This window comes from Grammomys surdaster, unplaced genomic scaffold, assembly GCF_004785775.1.
Source record: "Grammomys surdaster isolate TR1022 unplaced genomic scaffold, NIH_TR_1.0 255, whole genome shotgun sequence".
Classification (NCBI taxonomy): Eukaryota; Metazoa; Chordata; class Mammalia; order Rodentia; family Muridae; genus Grammomys; species Grammomys surdaster.
In genome coordinates, this window is record NW_021604696.1 from 7,601,426 (window position 1) to 7,608,600 (window position 7,175).

A 7,175-nucleotide genomic window follows, 5' to 3' on the forward strand; every position below is an offset into this window, starting at 1 on the left:
AATCAGAGAAACATAATTCAACCCAGCTAAATTGGATCAGTTAATTGATAGGTCTGTGCAGCCCACCATTTAAAATAACTCATGTCTACACTGAAATCCAGATGACCTGCTGGATGTCCGGCGGCAGCTGGCCCTGCAGTTGGCTCTAGGCTCTTTGGTTGGATGCAGCCTCCAGCACACTCTGCTGCCTCACAGCTTAAGATCTTCATCGGTGTAACTACTTGAGTCCTGTATAAATTTGTTTTGTCTGGCCATAGCACAATTTTGAAAATTCTACAAAGGCCACTTGTATAGCATGGCCATCCTACCGTTACGTGGTACCTAAAAGTTCTTTGTGGGAAGAGGTACAGTATACATCAGTTTCCTAAGTTATCTGGAGTTGTCGGTTTTGCTGCTGGATGAATCCTCTGACCCTGTCAGATACACAAAGAAATGGATAGTAGTGGTCAATTAGGTGTCAGTGGTTGGACAGGCCCATCTGAGGATGGGGTGGTGACCCTGTTTGTGTCTAAATTCCCATCAGGAGAGCTGGGAGGAACTCTGGATCCTGCGCTGACATCCACTCTCAACTCGAGGGTGCTGTGGAGGAATCCATGAATAATTCACATCACAAGCCGGTGCTCTGGGGGAATGAATTACCTTGTGTGTGCTTCCTGCCTGAATGTCAGCAGACCCCTCCCTGGCGCCTGGGATGAGCTTATGAATAACTGCATTCTCCTGACGCCTGGGCTTTTAGGGAGGCACTTTTGGGATCTTGGCTCCGGTTGGAGATTTCTGACTCTCTATTTACAAACTCCATCATAAGATTTCAAATAACACAGGACTAAAAAATTATGCCCCGTCCCCCCTCAACGAGGAATCTAGGTAGACATCTAACAATTTTCTCAGGGTGTTTTGTTTGTTTGTGTTTTGTTGTTGTTGCTTTACATTTATGTATGTGTGTTGGGGTGGGGGAAGGGTGTGAATGCCACATTGTAAGGAATCAAAGGTCATAGGACAGCTTGCAGGCATCAAGTATTTGCTTCTACCTTGTGGGTTCCAGGGAACCCAGGCTGTCAGAGTTTGCAGAAAGCACCTTTACCACTGAGTTCCACCCCCCAACCCCTGCCAGCCCCAGCAGTGTTTTTAAGGCACCTGGACCATACAAGGAAAAGCATGGTGGTTGGGAGCTGGGGGTGGGAGGAGAAAAATAATTTTTTGTTTGTTTGTTTTTGTTTTTCGAGACAGGGTTTCTCTGTGTAGCCCTGGCTGTCCTGGAACTCACTCTGTAGACCAGGCTGGCCTCGAACTCAGAAATCTGCCTGCCTCTGCCTCCCAAGTGCTGGGATTAAAAGCGTGTGCCACCACCGCCTGGCAGAAAATAGATTTTTAAAGCATATGCTATTTGTGAAACTTTGTTAAGTAGCCTAGGTAGGAGGGAGAGAGAGAGAGAAGGGGGGGGGGAGGGGACAGAGACAGGGGGCAGGAGACAGAGACAGAGAGAGACAGAGAGAGACAGAGAGAGACTGAGAACATGGCCTGAAACTGAACCCAAGCTGCACCCAAGTACCAAGAAGGACCCATGGCTTGTCCTTGGCCAGAGTCACTCCCTACTTTCTAGCAACAGTTAATCAAAGATTAGTCTGATTGTTTCAGATGTACTTTCAGACCGTTCCTGATTGTATACAGTCTTGCTTCAGAGCACCCACCCGTTGGCTTACAACAGACATTTAGTTAGATGCTTGCCAGGCTGGACCACCCCTCACTCACTTCCATTTCCTATAAAACCTTGTTCCAATGAGAGTTCGGGGCTGCTTCACCAAACGCTCCTGTGGGCAGGTGGTGAGGAAGCCCGATAAAGAGAGCCTAATGTGATTACAGTGGAAACTGCTCTTTGATAGTCTTTTGGAGTTCCTGAATGCTACCAGGCACACCTGGTAGATACAGAAATTTCCACTCTAGATTACTGCTATGAAGCAAATATTCCAGTGAGTCATACAGGCTGGCTCTGGTTTCCTGGTGCACACAGAAGTCAGATTTACCCTGTACTTTATTTAGCCTTGTAAATGTGTAACAGTATTATATATAGGAGGGCAAAAAGCAATGTGTACACCTTACTTTAAAAAATACGTTAATGAGCCGGGCAGTGGTGGCGCATGCCTTTAATCCCAGCACTTGGGAGGCAGAGGCAGGCGGATTTCTGAATTCGAGAGTTTGAGGCCAGCCTGGTCTACAGAGTGAGTTCCAGGACAGCCAGGGCTACACAGAGAAACCCTGTCTTGAAAAACAAAACAAAACAAAACAAAACAAAACAAAACAAAATGTTAGTGAGCTGGTAGTACAGTTCACTGGCAGAGACTTTGCCTAGAGTCTCCAGGCCCCAGGCTTAACTCTGAACACCACTAAAAGAAAAGTTTGATTGACAGTACTAATGATCATCCAAACTGTTGGAAAACCGACAGGGGCTTGGTGGATCAATTTGCAAAGGAATGTAGCATTTGCAACACCCAATACAGTGCAATAAGGAGCACCTGTTTTCCTTATGTGAATGCCATTTCAATTCTGTGACATTGCTAGTCAATCCCAATCTGACTCACGTTCATACCTGAAAGTTTCTAGTTATCACAGATTCAATCCCAAGCAGTATTGGTGTGTGTGTATGAAAACACATGTGCATGCACACACATACACACAAATAATAATAATAGAACGATCATCTTTAAAGTGACCAAAATTTTAAAAAGTAAAGTTAGTTTGAACGATGTTTTATTTTGCATAGTCAAAAACATTGAACTAGATATGTAGTTGATGTAAAAAAAAATTACTAGTTCCTGGGCCAGGGAGATGGTTCTGTGGTTAAAGTAGCTGCCACACAAGTATGAAGACCTAAATTAAAATCTTCAGAATATCTAAAAGTCAGGTGCTACAGTACACACCTGTGATCTTGGTGCTTCAGGGAAAGATTCAAGGTAGAGAGAAAACACCCGCCCATGCTTGCCCACCAGGCTCAAGCACTGACTGACAGACGCAGAGAGACCCTGATCTGACACCAGGTGGAAGGTGAGGGTTGACAGCTAGGGTTGTTTCCACACATGTTGTGGATTGTAAGCACCTGTACTCATCTATGAACTTGAGTACATGGGTATACACACAGACAGACAGACAGACAGACAGACAGACACATACACATACACACACACACACACACACACACACACACACACACAAATTAGTAATTATTCATGAGATATTTCCTTGGTGTGAAGACTCAAGTCTAATTCTAGTCATTTGGAGGCTGAGCCAGGCAAACCTGGAGCTCATGGCCAGCTGGTGACTCCTTGATATCACATCTCTGGATAAATAAATAAATAAATAAATAAACGAATGAGATAGTTTGCATTCTTTTCTTTTACCAAAGTCTCCTAAGTCCAGAGCGCTGCTCATCCTTAAGACTCAGCGCTTTTTAAAAGCGATCCAACACCAAACATGGCTGCCTGGATCTGAGAAAACAAGGCTCAGTTGCATGACCTTAGGCGAATAGGTTGACTTCTCTGGCTTCCTGTTTCCTTATCACACCATGGATACAATAATAGTTGGGTTTTCCCCAGCTCAGGTCTATCTACTTTGTCCTTCCTTGGTCTTAGGATAACAGGTAAGCAAGACACAAGGGTCATTGTTCCACGGGACAGGGTATCTGCCCCTCATAGTGAGGCGTGCCAGGTAATATAGGCAGCTGAGGGCTGATTTCACAACTGTGTTCTACTTGGGATGACACAATAGCTTTTATGACCTGGGCTGCTCTTCTCAGGGAATTCATGCAACCTGCCAGGCCTTCCCACGGACAGGCAGATTTTAATACTCCCGAATGCTGGGAGGATCATCTACAAGAAGCAGGGGGGGGCATGATTGACTGTGTCAATCTTTCACACTTTGAGAGGTGACAGATGCTCGTTCATAGTGTTGTTCATACTGATTACTGAGCCAAACAAGACGTGTACAAAAATGACACAGCCATCTAGGGTACATAGGTGTGGCTGTTCAGTTTTACTCAGATGAACTGGGTGACTCCTTTGAAGAGCTGGTACAATTTAAGCAAAAACCTTAACTAACAAAGTTGGCTAGTGTGAAGATTGTGTAAATTATCTTTATTATCAGAAGGGAATAGGTGAAATACAAAATAAGATTTAACTGAAAGATAGCATAGATGGGCTTGAAAGCCACGGCACTCACAGGTACTCCCAGCTCTGAGGATGCTGAGGCAGGTGGTTTGCTCAACGTGTGTGTGTATGTGTACAGTAGGTGGAGGGGTGAGGGTAGATAGGGTCTCTCTTTGTAGCTCTGACTGTCCTAGAACTCACTGTGTAGACCTACCTGGCCTTGAACTCATAGAGATCCATCTGGTTCTGCCTCTCAAGAGCTGGGATAAAGGTGTGCGCTACCATGCCCAGCTGGACTGCTTCATCTTAATTTGGCCATCACGGCAACAGGATACCTCATTTTTCAAACAAACAAAAATCCAAAGTGATCCATTTCACTTTCACACAACATGTATTTACTCTATCTCCCAGCTCTTGAAAGTGTTCCCTCATAGTTCCTTGCAAGTTTCCAGACCTCCGTGGGTACTTCAATTTCAATGCACAGATCCAAAGATACCACCCCCACATCAGAAAAAAACCATGCAATGTTTGTCTTTCTCCCTCTGGGTTGCCTTACTCAGAGTGATCAATTCCAGCTCTATCAATTTGCCTGCAAACTTAATTTTTCTTAACAGTCGAATATTTCGTTGTATAAAGGGTCTACATTTTGTCACCCATATGTCAGTGAATGAACATCTCCGTGGTTTCTGTTTCCTGGCTATTGCGGTTAGAGCAGTAAATGAACATGGGTGAGCAAGTGTCTCTCTCGTAGGATCCAGAGTCCTTTGGGTATCCACTCAAGAGTGATGTTGCTGGATCATGTGGTAGACCTACTCCAGTACTCTGAGGAATGGAGACACTGATTTCCATATTGGCCGGGTGGGGGATGGGAGGTCGGGGTAGATAATCAAGTAGGTAAGTAACATTTAAGGCTGTCCATAAAGCCTAGTGTCAGTAATGGGTTCTTTTGGAGTTGTTGGTCAGTGGGGTTCTATACACCCCCAAACATTACAGGCTATTGTTGTTACTCTTGGCTATTCTACAGAGTTTGACAGAGAGACCCTACTGCTGAAAACACTGCTAAGTCAGGAACATGGAGGCATCGAGCTGGTACCAGGCTGGAAACTTTATCCCTAGCCTTTATAATTTTGGAAGCTGCTACACATGCTACAAGGGAGGGAAGTAATTATCAATATTACCCAACTATGAACCCTGGGAACTACAATAATGACAGGGGAAAGATTGTGGGTGGAGGTATGGGGGGGATGAGCAGGATGTAAAGTGAATAATACATACATACATACATACATGCATACATACATACATGAACCAGAAGCAGAGGGTTACCAGGAGGAAACAGTTTTACAATAGTTTTTACATTAGTGCATCTAAACTCATGGTTGTTGTTGCCAGCAGGCATTAGACCTGTGAGTCAGGCAAAATCCCAGTGTGGAGTGGGGAGGTAGACACAAAGTACCACCCCTAGCTCAGGAGCTGTTGACTACGGATGGTTGCCAGGAGAGGCAAAGTCAGTTTTCTTCACCCCCCAAAGGCCGGCTACTCACCCATGCTACAATAAGTGCCTACACAGACACACTGGCAACAATGTACAGGCATAGTGCTTTTCCCATACTTTGTGACCGTCTTCTGACCTTGAAAATGGTCAGTAAGGACCAGAGAAGGCTATTCCTCTCTCAGTTACAGGGAGGATTTGAATTTTGTTTTTCCTTACCCCTAATGTTCATTCTATTTTCCCCTTTCTTTCTTCCTTTTCCTTTGGTCTGGTGTGATGTGTGTTGGCCTAGATGCAGGTGCCATGGTCCATGCATAAAGGTCAAAGGATAAGTTTTAGAGTGTCATTTCCCTCCATCTTCATGTGAGTTCCAGGGCTCAAGCTCAGGTCACTGGGCTTTCGAGCAGCACCTTTACCTACTGAGTGTCATCTGAATAGCCCTTTCTTAGTTTTTGAGACAAGATCTCTTCACTGAACCCGGAACTCACTAATTGACTAGACTGGTTGGTCCGGAAAGTCCCAGGGATCCTCCTGTGTCTGCTCTCCTGTGATTACAGGCATGCACTACTGTGCCCTTTACATGGTTGCTAGGGATTAGAACTCAGACGTTCATATTTGCATGCTGAACCCTTTACCCCGGGACGACTCCTTGGCTTCCTTGCTTCCTTCTCTCTCTTCCAGAAAGGAAGGCAAACAGTTAAAGTAAAACTGCTAAAGGCTTTTGGTGTGTTTGGACCTAATTGCTGTGAACAAATAACACTAATTGTTTTCTTCTGATTAAGAAAGTAACACATTTATTGTAGCACATTTAGAAAATATGAAATAATGCATTTTTAAAATCGCCAATAATTATGGCACCCAGGGATAAATAGAAACCATACTTTTGTGCTTGCCCTAATTGTGCTCACATGAAAATGTTTTTCCTCTTTTTATAAAGTTGGAATGATATCCTTTAAAGTGGTAGGTTTCCATTCTTTCTTTCTTTCTTTTTTAATGTAGGTGTTTTTGTAATTATCATTGTTTTATTTTATGTGCGTGAGCATTGTCTTAACTCCTGTGTTGGCTATTCTTAGTCATCAACTTGATCACATCTGGAATGAAAGCCCAAATGGCTGGGCATGTCTGTGAGGGACTTTTTTTCTTAATTAAATCATTTGAGGTGGGAAGACTCCACTTCTAATCTAGACTGTCAAGGTGCAAAAATACAATGTTAATCCAGATTTCTGTTTGAGGTGGAAAGGTCCACCTCTAATCTAGGCCACACCTTCTGCTGGGAGCCTGTATAAAGGCCATGGGAGAAAGAATAACTCTCTTTTTTCCTGCTTGCTCTCGCTCTTGTTAGCAAGTCCATTCTTTCTTTGGCATTAGTGCCTACTTCTTTAGGATTCAGCATATACTGAAACCAGCTGAGACACTCAGCCTTATGGGGCAAACAACTACTAGATTCCTGAACCTTTACTGGCAGACATCATTCATGATTAGACTAGCTGAACCACAGCGCTCTCTCTCTCTCTCTCTCTCTCTCTCTCTCTCTCTCTCTCTCTCTC